Here is a 19,939-nt window from a genome sequence, read left to right on the forward strand (position 1 = left end):
TTAAAATTTATTTCCTTTTATTATTAGGGTATCTGTGTTCATTGAGAAAAATTTGAAAACTACAAATTGCAAAAATGAAGGAAATAAAAATCACCTATAATTCTGCAGCTTATTGTGAACATTTCTTTGTGCTTATTTCTTGGTTTGGTTGACTGGGATTATGTATTATACCTATAGCTTTAACACCTGGTTTTCTCCTTTAAGCCTCAGGAACTTGCTAGTTTGATATCTTGACTAATTTTCATAAGGGAGGAGGGATTATAGAGACTTTTCAATGTCACTAAATAATTGTTAATGATTTCATTTTTAAAATTTAAATGTCTGGGCGCCTAGGTGTCTTAGTCAGTTAAACGTCCAACTTTGGCTCAGGTCATGATCTCGCCATTCGTGAGTTTGAGACCTGCGTCGGGCTCTATACTGACAGCTTAGAGCCTTGAGCCTGCTTCAGATTCTGTGTCTCCCTCTCTCTCTGCCCCTCTCTCACTCACGCTCTGTCTCTGTCTCAAAAATAAACATTAAAAAAATAAAAATTAAATTTAAATGTCTTATTTTGAGATAATTGTAAATTTACATACAGTTGTAAGAAAGAGGAGGTCCCAGGTTCTCCCAGTGATAATATCTTGCAAAACTATGGTACACCCAACCAATTTACTGGCATTGATACAGTCGAGATACAGAACATTTCCATCACCACAAGGATTCTGTAGCCATACCCACCTTCTTTTTCTTATCTCCACCCTGGCCCCTGGCAACCACTAATCTGTTCTCCATTTTTTTAATGTAGTCATTTCAAGAATGTTGTATAAGTACAATTATACAGCTTGTGTGACCTTTGGGATTGGCTTTTTCCATTCAGCCTAATTCTCTGGATATTTATTCAGAAAATTGCATGTACCAATAGTTTTCTATTTTTTCCTGTCTAGTATTCCCTCTGTACGGATATATCACATTTTATTTATCCATTTATCAGTTGATTGCATATTTGGGTTTTTCCAGCTTTTGGCTATTTTGAATAAAACTTCTTTGAACATTTGTATACATGTTTTTGTATGAACATCAGTTTTTCTTGGGGCACCTGGGTGGCTCAGTCAGTTACATGTCCGACTTTGGCTCAGGTCATGATCTCACTGTTCGTGAGTTGAAAGCCCCGTATCAGGCTCTATGCTCACAGCTCAGAGCCTGGAGCCTGCTTCAGATTCTGTGTCTCCCTCTCTCTCTGCCACTCCCCCATGCTCGCTTGCTCGCTCTCTCTCTCTCTTAAAAATAAATAAACATAAAAAAAATTTGAACATAAGTTTTTCTCTGGGATAAATGCCCAATGACTTCATTTTAATGATGGCGTAATATTTCCTTTGTATGACATTGTTTTTCATTGTATAGAATAAATATGTCATTTTTTAGTTGGTTATTTCTAGATGGATTAAGGCTCTTTTCTCTCCAGTTTTTTTGCTGTTATGAGTACACTGATAAGAACCTTATAGGTAAGCCTTAATGCACATCTACTTTTGTTTTCTAGAAGTGGAATTGATACCTCAGAGTGCGCAGAATTTTAAAACTTTGTTTTTTTTTCTCTAATATCTGTCCTGTTAAAATTCTACCAGCAGTGTATGAAAGTGCCCATTTACCCATTCCTCATACCTTTGCCAACACAGAACATTATTACTTTCAAAAAATCCTTGTTAATCTCTACCATACCCTGCCTCTAGCCACATATACTTACAACTTAACTCTTTTCCAGTCCCACTTAGCCTAAGAAAATCTTTCAGAATAGTGGAAGTACCATTAAAATCTTATCTTTATATTAAGTTTGGGACTCTACTGAAGTGGTTTTGTAGAGCCTCAGTGGATTTGTTATAAGATGGGTACAGAGGGGTGCTTGGCTGGCTCAGTTGGTGAAACAGGGGACTCTTAATCTCAGGGTTGTAAATTCAAAATCCCCATTGGGTATTGAGATTAAACTCCCCACTGGGTATTGGGATTAAAAAAATAAAATCTTAAAAAAAAAAAAGGTGGGAACAGAGAATTACAAGAAATCACTCAGTCTGCCTAATCTTGTGCCTTGTCTCTTTTCTACCTTATATTCATCCAGAAGAATTAAACATGGGTGTGCTGCCATCACTAATAGACTTAAACAAAGGAAAACCTTCAAGATGTGAATCACTTTTTGTAAAAACTGATTAATATAAGCAATATAGGTAAGAGAGAGTGTGTATGTGTTTTATCAGGATAGTAGCCCATTTTTTACTCTTATAGATGAGAGTTAAGTATAGTCCTTTAATGGAAGTTAAGAGTATGTAGAGCAGTAGTTGCTTTTTTTCTCCCTTCTTCCACTAAAGTGTTTTAGTGTTTTTCTCAGTGTGACTAGGCAGTGATTTTGAAGGGATAAAGCAGGAAGAAGAATATTTATCTACTAAAACCTGAATGTATTTGTTTTCTGAGATAAATGAAATCTTTGGCTTGAAAATTACTTTCTGGTAGAATATGGCAAACTGACATTCCTTCCAGGTAAGACATTTTTTTCTCTTTGTGTTTTGAAATCTGTAGTTACTTTTCTTCATCTGTGGGTACCATATTTAAGATGAATCAAGATTTCAGTAAAAATTGTTTTATTGTTAGAATGGCAAATCACTCTGTAGGAGATTGGATGATTTCAGAAGAGATTGTGCTTACTAACTTCTTTGGTGCTCAGTTAGTGTCCTGTGACAAAGACAGATCCCATTCTTACCAATAAACAAATTAAGGAGGCTGGAAGAATCTGGCATTTTTCTCTTTAAAGTTATAAGAATTATTATTCATTCAGCCATTTAAATATCTTCTACAAGTTTGTAGCCGAAGACTAATAAAGAAATGAGCAGATAAAGCAAAGCATCATCCATGAAAACTATTCACTTTCTCAGGTATGATAAAGAAAATCTTCTCTTTTCATTTTTCCCAGTTTATCATGATCCTTACTGCACCAGTGATCTTAACATTAAGTATCTAGAACATTCACACACCTTTTGGCCTAGGAAGGAAAGTGTATTATTGAACATCAAGCCAGTCATTCTTACATCCAGGTGTTACATACAACCTAATTTGTCAAGCATTACTTTTGCTATAAAGAGAATGCAGGAAAGGAGTTCTGCTTAATGGGGGAAAGGGGCGACCATTGGGGAAGTTTCGGATGGAGCATTTTCTTTGAGCTCAGCCTGTACAGCTTTCCCCAGGGCAGTAGAAGAGCCCTGGAATCTGTCAACTTTATTGAAGCTCAGAGTTTCATTTTATCTTTGAAATAAAAATTTCTCTATGTGTTGTATTTAGACAACATTTTTTATTTAAAAAGAAGTATTTTTATAACAATCACGGAACTATCTACAGGTCTAAGAACTCCTAGAAGAATCTTTGACTACGAATTTGACCAAGAACAGTGGCTTATGCAACTCTGAAAGCACATGATGTTGAGAATGATCAAATGCAAACAGCATCGAACCCTCAGACTTCTTTGACTAAAATGGTGATGTACAATTCTGATCTGAGGGGTTGTCAAAAGACTGGTCAACATCATGCAGAATTCATTTACTGAGGAGGTCAGAAGGTACTACAGAGAAAAACATATTTTAAGCGATCAAGATTTATTATATAGATATTTCAGGAAAGATTTGCTCATGAAAATCTAGAATTATGGTGGATATAGTAAGTAATAAAAAGAAACTGAAAGACAGCATTATATTTCTTGGTGGATAAATGAGGTAAAAACATTGGATTCCTTTTACCTCTTCAGTGGCAGGTTAAGTTTTTGTGGATCATTATACTTTTGTGTGACTGTGTGGAAGAACTTCCAACATATTTTGTGTTCTTTCTGGATTTGGATAACACTCAACAGAAGCCTGCTTTTGCCTAAAATGAGTGAATAGTCCTGTTCTAAAACTGTATTGAAGTGTGGAGGCTTCATATGATTTATTAGTACATAATACTGTGTTTGACATTGACCTATTTGTGGACAAGGAATATTCAGTTCACATTCATTGTTCATTATTGTGTTTGAACCACAAATAAATGTTATAGTTCTAGGGCCTGTGCTAGAACTGAACTGCCTGTGAATTCTGCCAAAGAAAACAGCCAGCCTGGATGTTTCAGAGCCCCTTAAGTTTTTGAGGGTTGGTGGATTTTTTTTTTTTTTGCTTTTTAGTGTGTTTTGTTTGGGTCCTTTATAAATATCTAGAGTATTGTCTTAACTCCATTTCACCCCTTATGGAGATGCCCTCATGTGCCATATCTAAATGTCGTGAATGAGAAGTGATTTTGAGACTTTTCCCATTTTGTTGTGCCTTGCTCACCTGTGGATCATGATGGCTCAGTGAGGAGAGAGAATTTTATTTAAAGCCAAATGCTTCTCTTTCGCAGATTTTCTTCACACTGTTCCACGTGGACATGGCTTCTTAGCTCTACTAATTTTCATTTTTAAGCATAAGATATTCCTTAGGCCAAAATAAGCTTTGTAATTGAGATAAGTGAAGTTCATAGTCCTATTCTCTATTATAGGGGTCCTTCTGTTTACTATTGATTTTTTGCATACATACTGTGTTTCAGATACATATGTCTAATCCATACCCTAAAAGTTACTCATTTCTCAGAAAAGAAACAGAGGCTTAGATCAATTAAAAGCCTGCCTAAGATGACACTTTAGTAAAAAAAAAAAAAAGGGGGGGGGTTAGATCAAATTATCTTAATTTCGCAAATGGTTTGGGAATGATTGGAATTACCCTAGAAAGAGAAGGTTTGTTTGCTTTTGTTTTGTTTTGTTTTAGCACAGGGAGTGCTAAGTGGGATGGTTCTGTTTTGATAACCTGCTTAGATAAAATGAGGGACCAGGCTGGGATAGGGGGGTGGGGTGGATGGGGAAGTGAACATGGAAATGTAGCATGAGGTTGAAGTAAGACAGCAAATTAGAAGAACATTTGATTAAAGGGAGAAGTCACAAGATGCATTTATTTTGTAAAATGTGGTGCTTTCACATCACTCAAGAAAAAAAAACCAGAAAAATCTATCTTGCAGTGTGAGCATGTGGTACCTGATAATTAATTGCTTGGTAAAATTGTCATTGATAAAAATTTTTGGATTTTTTTAAATGTACGAATTACAAGTAAAATAAGTTTGTGCCACAAAACAACTTTGGTCTGAAACAACAATTACACATTAAAAGAGGTGGCGGGCACCAGGGGGCTCAGTCCATTAAGCGTCCAACTCTTGATTTCGGCTCAGTTCATGATCTCCAGGTTCGTGGGTTCAGGGTCTGAATCGGGCTGTGTGCTGACAGCGTGGAGCCTGCTTGAAATTCTCTTCCTCCCTCTCTCAAATAAATAAATAAATACAAAGGTGGGACAGGGTCAGAAGACAACTAATTTGGTATTGAGCGTTCGAAGACTGGAATTCTGCGTAGTTTGACAGGAGGCTGATCAGAGCATCTTCCTTGGTTGTCAATGTTCTCAGCTAATGACTAATTGCTGCTCTTGCCCAGAAATCCAGAAACTCTGGAGATGAGGAATTCTTTTTGAAACTAATTCCACAGTACATCACCCCTTTTGTTCACCACCACACACTGTACCCTGGCTCCTCTTCCCAAGGGCGGTTCATTGGCACGTCTGTCTGGTAGGGCGGCGTTTTCTGCATAGTAATCAGGCCTCTGCAATTGTGACATCCCTCCCCCTCCCCCTAAACTCTTTGGGTTCTTGACACGCGGTGGCAATGCCACTGGTAGAACAAAAATCAAAAGGAGAAAAGGGAAAAAAAAAGTCTTCTTGAATTTGATGTGACTGCATAGTTCTGCCACGTTGTGGTTAAGGAAACTCCTTTAAAAACTTTCTTCTTCTTCCCAGGAAGCAGCCTTGTGAACAGGCAGGTTCAGAAAGCCAGGGAGCCAACAAATTTTTTCTAGTCATTTACCAGCCTGTCCTACTTTATACCAAGTGCTTAGTGATCAGTGTGCACATTTTAAATGGTTAAAATTTGTATTTTGACCCCTTTTAGTATGTGCTAATTTGCAAAACTTTTAAAAGTTGGCTCTTTGGCCACTGTTGTGTGCAGTTTTCATTTTTGTTGCCTGTGTGACAAGAGTGGGTAGGGGCAAGGTCTCCTAAAGATAGCTCAACATGAGTACATTGAAGGAGGCAGTGCAAGTTCGGCCAGCAAGTGTCCATGTTTTTTCTTTTGTTATGTTTAAAAAACAAACAGACCCCTGGAATATTAGAATATTTAGGAGCAAGGTGTTGTCATTGTTTCTTAGACTCACAGAGTTTATAACTAGACTTTTATTAACTTGTGTTTTTTATCTTGCACACACAAAAGGGCATACTTAGAAGATGAAAGATTTATCACAAATTGAAATACTATATAGAAGACTAATGTTCCCTATACTCTCTTCAGAAACTTGCCTCGCTAATACTGTGTTTTCTGATTCTGGTAAGGCTACATGTCTTGAAAATGGGATTGTGAGGTGTATTTGTTTCCAACCCCGTTGATCTTGCTCTATGCAGATGCCCAGATGATTGTGGACAAATTCTGCTCAGTTTCCAAAACCCAAGGGAGTTCCCATATGGTTATTTTTCTGAAAATCCTGACTTAGTAAGATATAAGCATCCTTTTGGAGGGGGTCACAGATTAAATTCCTTGGATGCCTTACCTCAGATGCTAAGGAAGAAATTTACACTCACTCAATAAATGTTTATTGATACCTACCATGTGCCAGGCACCGAAATGTGTATTCTTTAACAGTGGGTTAGCCTGGAAGAACTACTCTTTGATCATTAGTAGTTTCTCAGTTCAGCACAGCAGCATTCTGACCATTGCTGGCAGGTCTGACCTTCATTCCTGTCCTATTTGCTGCCATTTTCCAAGGACCTTGGGATTATAGAATGTCAGACTTGAAAGATATATAGACCTTCTAGTCCACTTCTTTCATATGATTCATGAGGAGTAATGTAGGACTTCATATGCATACTCCCAGTTGGTCTCAAGATCACCTCGAGTTTCTCTAATTTAAATGTAAGTATCTGTTTAATACTGAGAGTCATTTTCAGAATGCTTGAGTTGGGTGAGATCTCTAGTTCAACCCCTTGAAAAACTGATGGGTGGATAAATTAACACTCCTACTTAAAGATGGTGGAGAATTGGCTATCACAGACGTATTACAAGTAGTTCTGCCAAAGAGGCTTATGCTAACCAGGAATTATCTTTTTACTCTCAGAGCGATACAGACCATAGACTAGGTTAGAGATGTAGTCCAAATAAAGTAGAAGGATGAGTAGAGAACTTTTCAGAACTTGTTGAATTAAAAAAAAAACCCAAACCCAATGCTTTTCTGATGCTGCTATAATTTCTCTATCAAAAACAAGATCCAGAAACAAAAATGTCCTGATTAACAATCAGGAAACCAAATATCCTACCTGCTAGCCAACTCTATGGGTTCTGAACACAGTGTACCATTTGGGATACCTTTGAGTTGTCTTTAGGTTTATTTGAAAACAACTCCAGTGTGTTCATGAGTGGCAAACAATTTAAAAGCTCTTTATGGCCTTGGTACTTTTATAAAATTTAGCATTTCCAGTAGTTCTTCAAAGTTTGAAGAGAAGTATGCTGTTATCACAGAGAAAAAAGTAAAAGCTTAACTTTTTTTTTCTTTACCCCTCCCCCACAGCGGTCAGAACACTGGCTCTAATTTCCCTGGACAGATTTGTTTCAGGCTCAAGATAGCTGCTTAAGCAGTTCATGTGTATAGAACTGTGTAGAACATGTATCCTTTTGTTAACACTGAGGTGGCCAGAGTGCTTCCACCAGCTGCAGAGGTGTGTTAGCTGGACCTCGAGATTTTTGCCTTAATCCAGATGGACAGTTACCAGAGGACATGATGCAGAAGAGGTTATTGGAGGTTAGTTCTGAAATGTCTTTAAGATCAGCCTACTGTAATTCACATTCAGTAAAGCAGTGGTTTATAACTGGTAAGCTGAGTAAATGGATTATCTCTAAGCCTTACTATTTTTAGCCTTTTCCCCAAAATGAATGGTGAATTGTCACGTCTCTTCCAAAAGCTTTTGTTCCCCTGAGTGCTTAGAGATGGGATAGAGCCCCATCATTACTCCTAAAAGGAAGGCAGTGGGTGGGAATGGTTGTACTGACTCGGGGTAATGTCCAACATTCAGAGAGAGGCCCTGGGAGTTAATACTCTGGTGCCCATGGACCTAGGGTCTAGTCCAGGTTTAGCTACTTAGTAGTGGAGTGAATATGATAAAGCTCTGGGTCTTGATCTCTTTAGTTTTAACATTAGCCAAAATACTGTCTGTCCTGTCTACTACTTTTAAGGTGGTGTTGACAGTAGAGTATTGAGATTGAAGATGGTATTATTAAGAAGGAGAGGACAGAAGGCTAAATAACAGGCAAGTGAATTTGTTTCTCACTGTGTCTATGGATCACCGTAGGGTGAATGTATTTGTGTTTCTGGGTCAGCCACATGGGACAACAAAGTGATCTCTTAAATTGGAAAGCAGTGTTGTTCTTACTTGGCTGTTTCTTCATGTCACACCCCTTTAGTGGTGTACATCATGGTCCTTCTGTTGTAGCTTAGTACCTGACAGCATGTATATACATGCAGGTAATGTGCCTAGAGGCTTTAATTTGACCTGGCTGCTTTTTCCCTAGGCTAGAGTCCTTTCATTAAACTCAGAAGATGTGCGTATTTGATGAAAAAAAAAAAAAAAAAAAAAAAAAAAAAAAAATATATATATATATATATATATATATATATATATATACACGCACATACATACACTTTTAAAAAGAAAAAAGTTGGAGAAGACCTGTTATAATCCTTCTTAATTTAGGTGTTCCTTGCAGATTTGGTCATTTGCACATGAGCTATTGATTTAGGTTCATTAAGAGATTTTCTGTTCTTTGTTTTCTGTGTTTTGTTTTTATCTATGCATAGGCTTTATAGTTTATTGCTTTAAGAGGACAAGAAGTGGATGGATTTATAATTTATTTAACTATTTCTTTGTTGGAGAGCACTTGTTATTTTTTCCCTTTATTTTAATATTCTATAATTTATAGTTATTGTTTTTATAATTTTATTTTATTTTTATACATTTATTTTTGATAAAGACAGAGCATGAGTGGGGGAGGGGCAGAGAGCGAGGAAGACACAGAATCTGCAGCAGGCTTCAGGCTCTGAGCTCTGAACTGTCAGCACAGAGCCTGATGCAGGGCTCAAACTCATAAACCGTGAGATCATGACCTGAACCGAAGTCAGATGCTTAACCGACTGAGCCACCCAGGCACCCCGATAATTTCACTTTATTTTAATATAATTTTTAAAAATACTTATTTATGTTTGAGAGACAGAGCGTGAGCAGGGGAGAGGTAGAGATGGAGACACAGAATGTGAAGCAGGCTCCAAGCTCTGAGCTGTCAGCACAGAGCCCAATGCGGGGCTCAAACCCATGAACTGTGAGATTATGACCTGAACCAAAGTCACATGCTTAACTGACTGAGCCAATCCAGGTGTCCCTGTTTTTATAATTTTAAAATAAGAGGAATGCATCTAAATGTTCTGTACATTGCTAAGGTTCTAACTGTGGACTCCTGACTAGGAACTCACAGTAAACTAGCTACAGGGAAATTTGGCTACAAGAAATGCGATAGAATTGAGCAGAGGATTCCGTGTTCGTGTGTACAAATGAGTCATGAGACTGGACCTCTCAGCTCAATAGGCTGAGCCTCTTCTTTGTGCTCTGAGTCAAAGAGGAAAAAAAGTAAAGGACTGACGTGTGTGTGTGTGTGTGTGTGTGTGTGTGTGTGTGTGTGTGTGAGAGAGAGAGAGAGCGAGAGCGAGTGAGAACACATTTCCATTCTGTGGCCTTTACAAGTAGATATGTGATGGGGTAAGAGCTGGCAAAATCTGAAACCTATAGGTGCAGTTTAAACAATTCAGAGGACAACCCCCACATGTTTCTTGTCCTTATGCTTTTTACTTTTTTTTTTTGGATTTTTGTTACTTCTCCTGCCTGCCCCCCCGCGCCCCCCCCCCCCCCCATTTGTGATCCAAGGAGGATGAAGACCTTTTTCTTACAATCCTGCTGTTCGAAGCATTTGGATAATCTTACAACGAAATAAAATTATCTCTTAAAAAAAAAATTTTTTTTTAAACGTATATTTATTTTTGAGACACAGAGAGACAGAGCATGAACAGGGGAGGGTCAGAGAAAGAGGGAGACACAGAATCTGAAACAGGCTCCAGGCTCTGAACTGTCAGCACAGAGCCCGATGCGGGGCTCAAACTCACGGACCGCAAGATCATGACCTGGGCCGAAGTCGGACGCTTAACCGACTGAGCGACCCAGGTGCCCCTAAAATTATCTCTTAAAAAAGAAAAAAACAATTATGAGGCGTCTGGCTGGCTCAGTCAGTGGACCATGAGATTCTTGATCTCAGGGTTACGAGTTTGAGTCCCGTGTTGGGTGTAGAGATTACTTAAAATCTTTAAAAGCAAACAGAAACCATGGTGATTTATTTTGAAATTAACCTGAGGGGAAAAAATTAATCTATTGAATGGTATAATTTGAATGTAATAAAATTTGCCATTTTATGTGCAGAATGTGAGTTTTGATAAAGGTGTACAGTTGTGTAACATCACAGTCATGATGTAAAGCATTTCAAACATTTTCATCACCACCATTTCCAGCCATTCCCCTCCCCCTGCTTTTGGCCCCTGGCAACATCTGAGCTGCTTTTGCCTTTTCTGGAATTTTATATAAATGGTGTCATACTGTATGTAGCTTTTTGTGTTAGCTCCTTTCACTTAGAATAGTGCATATGAGATTCATTCCTGTCTTGTGTCAGTTCATTCCTTTTAATTGCTATGAAACATTCCATTTTGTGAATATTCCATGAGCAGAATATTTTATCCATTTATCTATCAGTAGATGGACTTTTGGGTTATTTCCAATTTGTTGTTGTTGTTGTTTTGTGTTTTTTTTTACTATTATGAATAAAGTTGCTTGGAGTATTCACATTCAAGTCTTTGGGGATACATTTTTCCATTTCTTGGGGGTAAATCCCTAGGAATAGGATTGCTGGGTCATATGTACAGTGCATGTTAATTTTGTAAGAAACTACCAGACTGCCAGACCACCAAACCAGCAGTATAGGAGAGTTCTAGTTGTTTCCCGTCCTCTCCAACATTTGAATGGTTTGTCAGTCATTTTACTTTTATCCACTGTAGAATGTATTGAGTGTGTAATGGTAGATATCTTATACTTTTAATTTGCATTTGCTTCATTAATAATGTTAAGCATCTTTCTATGTGCTTATTTCTGATTTGTATATCTTTGGTCAAGTGTTGAAACCTGCCTTTTTCAAAAATAGGAATATTTGTGTTCATACTATTCAGTTATAAGAGTTTTGTTGTATTTTGTTTTAATCTTTTAATGTGAAGAAGCACATTGATTTTCAATGTTAAACCAACCTGGTATTGCTGGAGTGTATCTGACTTTGTCATAACATGTTACCTTTTGTGTTGCTAGATTCAAGTTGCTAAGTTTTTGTTAAGGATTTTTGTGTCTGTCTTCATGAGGGATATTGATCTATAAGTTCCTTTTAATATTTTGTCTGGTTTTAGTAATCAGAGTAATGGTAGTCTCAAAATGAGTTGGAAATTGTTCTTTCTTCTGTTTTCTGGTAGAATTTGTATTATCTTTCCTTCCCTTCAATGTTTGGTAGAATTCAACAGTTAATCCTTAAGAGCCTGGAGTTTTCTTTGTAAGGTTTTTAATTACCGATTCAATTTATTTACTAAATAGTGAGGCTGTTGGTTTTTAAATTTTTCCTGGAGTGAGTTTTGACAGTTTGTGCCTTTCTAGAAATTTGTCCATTTCATTTAAGTTGTCAAATTTATGAACATAGAGGTGTTTATGTTATTCTCTTATTATCCTTTTAATATATGTATGACCTGTAGGGATTTTGTTTTCATTCTTGATATTGGTAATTTGTTTTCTGTCTTTTCCCTTATTCTGGCTAGAGCCATATGATTATTGACTTTTTCAAAGAATCAGCATTTGGTATCATTGATTTTTCTCTGTTGTTTTTATGTTTTTAGTTTCATTAATTTCTGCTCTTTATTTTCATTCTGCTTGTTATGGGTTTAATTTGCTCTTTTTCTGGTAACTTAGGATGGAAGGTTAGACCATTTATTTGAGACTCTCCTTTCCTAATACAAATATTAAAAGATAAATTTCCTTCAAGCAACTGCTTTGGTTACATATAACAATGTTTGTTTTTTACTTTCGGCTGAAAATACTTTCCAATTTAGCTGGTGATTTCTTTTTTGATCTATGGTTTATTTAGAAATGAATTATTTAATTTCCACATATGTGGAGGATTTTCCAGATTTTATGTATGTATGTATGTATGTATGTATGTATGTATGTATGTGTGTAAGCAACCTCTGCCCCCAACATAGGGCTTGAACTCATGATCTCAAGATCAAAAGTTGCACAGGCTCTACAGACTGACAAGCCAGGTGCCCCTCTATTATTATTTTCTAACTTAATCCTTTTGTGGTCAGAGAATCTACTTTGTATAATTTCAGCCTTCTTAAAAATTTATGGAGACTTGTTTATAGCCTACAATTTGGTCTGTCTTGGTGAATGTTTTATGTATATTTGAAAAGAATATATATATTTTTGGGTGTGTGTTCTATAAATGCCAGTTAGGTCAAGGGGGTCAACTTCATTTGGTGAGTGCTTGTTATATTAATTACTGTGAAATGAATTTTGAAATTCCAGCTGTAATTGTGGATTTGTCTACTTCTTTTTTCAGTTCTCTTTTTGCTTCGTGTATTTTGAAATTCTATTGCTGGCAGATAAACATTTCAGATCGTTCTATGTCTTCTTGATACATTGGCTCCTTTGTTATGGAATGTCCCTCTTCATCCTGGCAATATTCTTTGTTAAAAATCTGTATAATAAAGGTAATATAGTACCACTACCACTCCAGCTACTTTTGTTTAGTAAGCTACTTTAACTTTCTTTCAATTACTATTTGTATGGTACCTCTTTTACCCTCCTTACACTTATAACCTATCTCTGTGTTTAGACACAACTAATCTTTGTATGTATGTATGTATATAAGCAGCATATAATTAGTTGGGTCTTGTTTTTGTTGTTGCTATTATTTAATCCAGTCTGACACTCTCTGCCTTTTGTTAGGAGGGTTTTTAAAAAGACCATTTCATATAATGTAATTGTGATTTGTTTAGGTTTAAATCTACTATCTTGTTGTTAGTTTTCTATTTGTCCTGTGTGTTTTTGTGTGCTTTTCCTGCCTTCTATTAAGTAGTTATTGTTTCAATGAATACCATTTACCTAGCATATTAGCCACATCCCTTTGTTATTTTATAATGGTTTCTCTAGTGTTTTACATGTTTAACCAATTATAGTCAGTCTCCAAATAAGACTTTATGTAGAATGTAAGATCCTTAAAATAACATGCTGCCATTTCTCCCTTCCTACTCTTAGTTCTATTTTATGTCTACATGTTATAAACATGTTATAAATGATATATTACTAGGTTGCTTTAAATAGTCCTTGTCTTTTAAAAAGATTAAAAATGAGGGAAGAAAATCTCTATTTATCCATGTATTGATAATTTCTGGCTTTTCATTCCTTTGATGTCCATCTGATAGCATTTCTTTCTGCTTGAAGAACTTTCTTATGACCTTTCTTACAGGGCCGCTCTGCTGGCAGTGAATTCTCTCAGCTTTTGTTTGTCTGAAAGTCTTTATTTTGTCTTCAATTTTGAAAGACAGTTTTACTAGGTATAGAATTCTAGGATGATGGTTTTTCTGTTCCCTTATTAAGGGTGTTCCTCCATTGTCTTCTGTCTTAATAGTTTATGAAAAGCACTTTGCTCTCATTCTATCTTTATTCCTTTTTTAAAAGTTTTAATTGAAATTCCAGTTAATTAACATAGTGCAATATTAGTTTCAGGTGTACAGTATAATGATTCAACACTTGCATACCTCACCTGGTGCTCATCACAACAAGTGCACTCCTAATATCCCCATTATCTATTTAACCCATCTTCCTGGCCACCTTCTGGTAACTATCAGTTTGTTCTCTATAGTTAAGAGTCTGTTTCTTGGTTTGCACTTCTCTTCCCCCCCCCCCCCCCCGCCCCCCCTTTGCTCATTTGTTTCTTAAATTCCACATTTGGGTAAAAATCATATAGTGTTTGTCTTTGACTGACTTATTTTGTTTAGTGTAATACTCTCTCTAGCTCCATCCATGTCATTGCAAATGGCAAGACTTCATTCTTTTTTATGGCTGAGTGATATTTCATTGCGTATATATATGCCACATCTTTATCAATCGATGGATATTTGGGTTATTTCCATAATTTTTAGATAATGCTACTCTAGGTAATGCTGCTATAAACATAAGAGCGCATGTGTCCCTTTTGGTTAGTATTTTTGTATTCTTTATCTTCTTTTATTGTGTCTTTTTCTCTGACTGCTTATAATTTTTCTTCTTTATCACTAATTTTAATATGATTTGCCTTTGTGTGGTTTTCTTTATATTATTCTATTTGGGGTTTAAGTTTTCTTGGATCTGTGGGATTATAGTTTTTAGCAAAAAAAAAAAAATTATTTTAGCTATTATTTTTCAATTATTTTTTTCCTGTCCTCTTCCTCTCTTCTTCTTGACCTTAATTACAGATATGTTAGATAGCTTAATGTTGTCTTCCCACAGGTCACTGATACTCTTTTAACTTGTTTTTCAGTCTTTTTTGCTCTCTATGCTTCATTTTGGATAGTTTTGTTGTTGTGTGTTGAAGTTTACTGATCTTTTGCAATGTCTAATCCACTGTTAATCCCATCCAGTATATTTTTTTATTTCAGATATTACATTTTTCTTTACTGAAAGTGCCACTGGATTTGTTTTTTTATCTATCCCTTCTCTGCTTCCTTTTTCTACCTGGAATATATTTAGAATAACTTTTTAACAACTGTATTGAGACATAACTCACATTGGCATGTAATTTATCCATTTAAAGTATATAAATCAATGCTTTTAGTACATTAACAGAGTTGTGCAATCATCACAATCTAATTTTAGAACATTTTCATCACCCCATAAAGAAACTCTTTACCCATTAGTCCCCATTCTGTATTGCTCCTCTCCAGCATACACAACCACTAATCTACTTTCTGTCTCTATAAATTTGATTATTCAACAAATTTCATATAAATGGGATCATATGATACATGGTCTTTTGTATCTGTTTTTTTTTCACTTAGCATAATGCTTTTAAGGTTCATCCATGTTGTAATATGTATCAGTACTTCTCTTTATGGTTGAATAATATTCTACTTGTATGGATATATCACGTTTTATTCATTAGTTGATAGACATTTGGATTGTTTCAATTTGGGGGCTATTATGAATAGTGCTGTTGTGAACATTTATGTACAAGTTTTTCCGTGGACATGTATTTTTATTTTGGGTATTTGCCTAGGAGTGGGATTGCTGGGTCATATGGTTACTCTATGTATAACCTTTTGAGGAACTATCTGTTTTTCCAAAGAAGCTATACCAGTATAATAACCTGTTTAATGCCCTTGTCTACTAATTCCATCATCTCTTGTCATTTCTGGGTCTGTTTCTATTGATTGGTTTTTCTCCTAGTTATGAGTCATAATTTCCTCTTCCTTTTCATGCCTGATAAATTTTACTTGGATACTGTTCTTGGGTGCTAGATTTTGTTGTATTCCCTTAAATAGTACTGGACTTAGTTCTGGCATGCAGTTAAGTTACTGGAAATAAGTTGTATCATTTTTTAAGCCAGCTGTTGGGCTTTATTAGGATAAGTCCAGAGCAGCCATTAGTTTAGGGATGATTTAGCTCCAGTTCTAAAACAAAACTCTTCTGAGGATTTTATCTGATGGTGTGAGTATTATGAATTATTTCTGCTTTTGTTGGTGAAAACATGAACTATTCCTAGCTCTTTTTGAGCTCTGGGACTTAGACCAACTGTTTTCGGTGCTTTTCTCCCTGACTTTAAGTGGTCTCCTCTCACAAAGAACTCAGCCTGAGATTCTAAAGGACCTTTGCACTGCTCCCTCCTTTCAGGTGTGCTGCCTTGCCAATTCTAGCCAGCTTGGCCTCCCTGAATCCTGATCTCTGCCCCCCTCAACTCAGTATGACTGCCACACTCTGAGTTTTCCTTTCTCTATGTTGTGGCTTGGAAACTGCGATGATCAGGCAATCATAGGACATGCTCATTTGTTTCACTCTCCTCAGGAATTAAGTCCTACACTGCCTGTTGTCCAGTGTCTGAAAATAATTGTTTCATATGTTCTGTCTGGTTTTCTAACTGTTACTCCATCATAGCTGAAATCCATGATAAATGCGATGTCAGTGCCAAAGCATGCTGCTGTATTAACCATTTAAAGTAGAGCTTGTTATATATAGGGAGAAGAAAAAGAGTTAGTGTTACCTGTGAAGCCAAGGCAGGAGACATTCTGCATGTATACTACAGAAATGGTACCTTTACTTTGTAACTTAGGGCATTTGTGATTTTCAATACAGTAGTCACTGTTGGAAAAATTGCCCCTTTTAGTCATCCAAGTAATATTTATTAAATATCCACAGAGTACTTGGTGCTGTGCTAGGCATTATTTTGTATTCGTACTTTTTTTTTATGTTTATTTTTGAGAGAGAACACAAGTGGGGGAGGGGCAGGGAGAGAGAGGGACAGAGGATTTGAAGTGGGCTGTGTGCTGACAGCAGAGAGCCCAGTGTGGGGTACGATGTGATGAACCATGAGATCATGACCTGAGCCAGGTCGGACACTCAACCCACTGAACCACCCAGGCACCCCTCTTATTCCTACCTCTTTTTTTTTTTTTTTTTTTCCTACCTCTTAACAGTTGGAGTATGCCAAACAAATGAAATAAAAATAATTTTGCTATTCTGGTTACCAGTTAGATTCTTGGATTTATCTCTCAGGCTTTGACATTCAGAAACTGGGAGTAGAATATAGTATATTCTCAGCTGTAAAGTTGATCTCATTTCCTCACTGGCCATCTGTTTGTTTGTCTCCAAGAATAACAAAAATTTCATAGCCATATATGTATTATTTAATTACTTAAAATAATGAATGGGCTGAACCATGCTTGCCCCACTTTTGAAACAGTTCCTCCTATAGGCTGTTGCAGTAGGAAGCTAATACCTCTGATTAAGAATAAAGACCAGACCTACATAAGCATATGTTGTACTGCTGTATCTGAAGTCATGAGGGTGTGATTAATGGTCCTTAAGAGTTTTAATTTGGCGTGTCTTACTCCTAAATCTCACTTAAGCTTGGTTGCAAAGCCTTACAAATGAGTCTTCTGTACATGCCAAGCTAAGACAAGTCACTGCCTTCTTGGGGCCTCATTTCCTAAGCCTGTCTGGGTTCCCTACAGGTTAAATTACAGGACAAAGCTTGCATGGAGTCGTAGGGAATCTTCACAGATCATTCTTGGAGCAGAGGAGTTAAGTAACATTCTTTGCCTGAAAGCATGGTTCATTTCCTAAGCCCAGTTCTAACAGTGTCCTCTTTTAAATCTTTAAGTTAATTAAATCCTTTCATTATATTTTTGGGGTCAGAAAAACAGACCGTGCTTGTACTCAGGAGTCTAGAAACACACAGCATCATTGACTAATTACTTTCTTAGAGGTCTTACATGGCTTCATGCTGCCTTTTGATTTGTTTTTATGTGAAACATTTTTTCTTAACACATTTAACGGTACATAGTTTTTTGTCTGCCCTTTCCTTAAATAGGAGGGTGACAGTTTCTTTAGGAGGAAAATATATGATGATAAGTGACCTCAGTTTATTTCATGTGGGATGTAGATGTTTCCCATAAAAATTAAAGTTAACTGTTTTTTGCAGATAGGGCCCCTGTATTTTTTCCATAGCACTTTATAGATGGAAGGGATTGTGTGTGTTTAAAGACATGATGCTTTTCTGGAGGAGCTGGAATCGTTTGTATTAAGTCATGTTTCTGAGTCTGAGGATTAGAATACCTCTTTGATATGTATCTTGGAATGAGCTAATAATTTGTTTATAATAAGAATTTTATTCTTCAATAGCAGCTGTTCTTGGCAGCTTATTATAAAAAAGTTCAAGTTGTAGTCTTTAATCTGGGGTGGGATTAGGGGAGAACAAAATACTATTAATGATTTTACTTGATAAAAGTTTGGTTTATTTGATATAACTACTGTCTTTATTGCATACTGCTTTATTACTGACATTCAGCAAATGATTCCCTCTGTGCCTGCAACCTTCTGCGATATCCAAAATGTAGGTACTTAAATGTTTGAATGAATGACACAACCTAAAGTATTCAAATGCTTACTAAAATGATGCCTTGTATACCCCTACTTCCAAAGAGAATTTTGAGGATGACTAGTATTTCAATTGTTCAAGTTGGATAATTGTGTTTGGATGGAGAATCTATGTTCTTGTGAAATTGAAGTTTATGAAATAAGATTGGAAAAAAATAGAGTGTATAATTGGGCACATCCTGTACTGCTTAGTGAATCACCAACCCAGTGTAATTGCCATTAAGCATTTTGGAAACCAGACTTGTATGTTCTTGCTCTGCCTGTAAAGCTAGGAGTTGCCCAGGGGGAGCAGCAGTTCATCTGGGCCAGAGTCATTGGAGTGACGCGTCGAGCCCCTGCTCATGTGTGTGAGCCATTTGCCTTGCTGGCTGACTGCTGATGTGAGTCGTGAAGGCATCAGATGCCGTCATACCAAAGCAGGACCTTCCTTGGTCATTTTTAAGGCCATGACAGGAGTCACGTTCAAAATAATAATTAATTAATAAGGCAATGTCCAGGAGAAAAAATTAATTGTATGTGTAGTTCATGATGTACCTTAGCTACTGCAATGAAGAATCATTGGAATGAATCTCTTACCACATTGGCCAGTCCCTCATCAGTCCAGTACAAACCTGCTTTGGGAGGAGTAGATGGATCATTAAGATGAAGATGCCTGAAAAAGTGAAATCCAAACCTAGGGCCAATTAGGTATTCCTATCCTTCTGACCTCATAATGTGTAAAAGTTTTCTAAGCACTCTTCGAATGGCATGCCACAGGACATGTGCATGTGCGTTTTTCTGGGAAGTGGATGCATCTCACTCACTGGACTCTCAGAGGAGTCCACAGGATGAAGAGTCACTGACCTGGAGTGACAGGTATGGTTGTGAAAAGAAAGGCAAAGTTTTAAACCCAGTAAAAATGGCAGTACTCATCTTTGGAAGAAAAAGGAGCAGTTATTGACCTTCATCCGTTCCTGCGTACAGCACCCCTCTCACTCCAAGCCCTGAATCCTTTTAAGGAAAGACTTTGATTTCCCTTGTGGGCAGTAGTGTTTCCAGTAGTTGGTTAGGCTACTGTGTGAGATATGGAGCCAATTTTTAAAGAACTTTTTGCATTGGAAGTGCTTTTTCTTCTCCTTTGTCAACAGTGCTTGGCTTTCCTTTGAGAATTCCAGTGGTCTACAAGTCCCCAGCACTCTAGCCCTTGTGTGCTCCTGCAGGGTTATATGGTCTTTTACATTGAGTCAAGGGAGTCTGAAATGGAAGATATCTGTCTTTGAATCCCAACTCCACTGTGGATTAGCTGTATGACTTTGAGCAAGTCACCTAGTCTCTTTGAACCTCAGATTGTTTTTGTTTTTTGTTTTTGTTTTTTTGCTTTGTGTGGTTTTTTTTTTTTTTTTGGCTATGGAATAGGGATAGTAGCTCCCTATGTTGAAGGGCTTTTGTAAGAATTAAAAGAGATAATGAATATAAAATGCCTTGCATACCACTTGGCACTTTGTGAGCTTCCAGTAAACCTTAGCTGCTGCTATTAGACCGTG

At 36.8% G+C, this 19,939-nt stretch overlaps 1 protein-coding gene and 1 long non-coding RNA gene across 6 annotated transcripts in view; both read left to right on the forward strand.

Annotated features, from left to right (window-relative positions):
- The window catches only part of FOXO3 (forkhead box O3), a 125,922-nt gene that overhangs the window by 39,921 nt on the left and 66,062 nt on the right, over window positions 1-19,939 (forward strand). The gene's annotated exons all lie outside the window — the stretch shown is intronic.
- LOC122220246 lies at window positions 1,306-8,749 on the forward strand. 4 transcript variants are annotated; one of them, XR_006202747.1, is made up of 4 exons: window positions 1,306-3,574; window positions 6,325-7,768; window positions 7,868-7,903; window positions 8,335-8,749. It is a non-coding gene; the product is annotated as an uncharacterized LOC122220246 (long non-coding RNA). The 4 variants fall into 4 exon arrangements; XR_006202745.1 differs by having other exon boundaries at window positions 6,325-6,438; window positions 7,673-7,903; XR_006202744.1 differs by having other exon boundaries at window positions 6,325-7,903.

Source organism: Panthera leo, chromosome B2 (assembly GCF_018350215.1).
Source record: "Panthera leo isolate Ple1 chromosome B2, P.leo_Ple1_pat1.1, whole genome shotgun sequence".
Lineage (NCBI taxonomy): Eukaryota > Metazoa > Chordata > Mammalia > Carnivora > Felidae > Panthera > Panthera leo.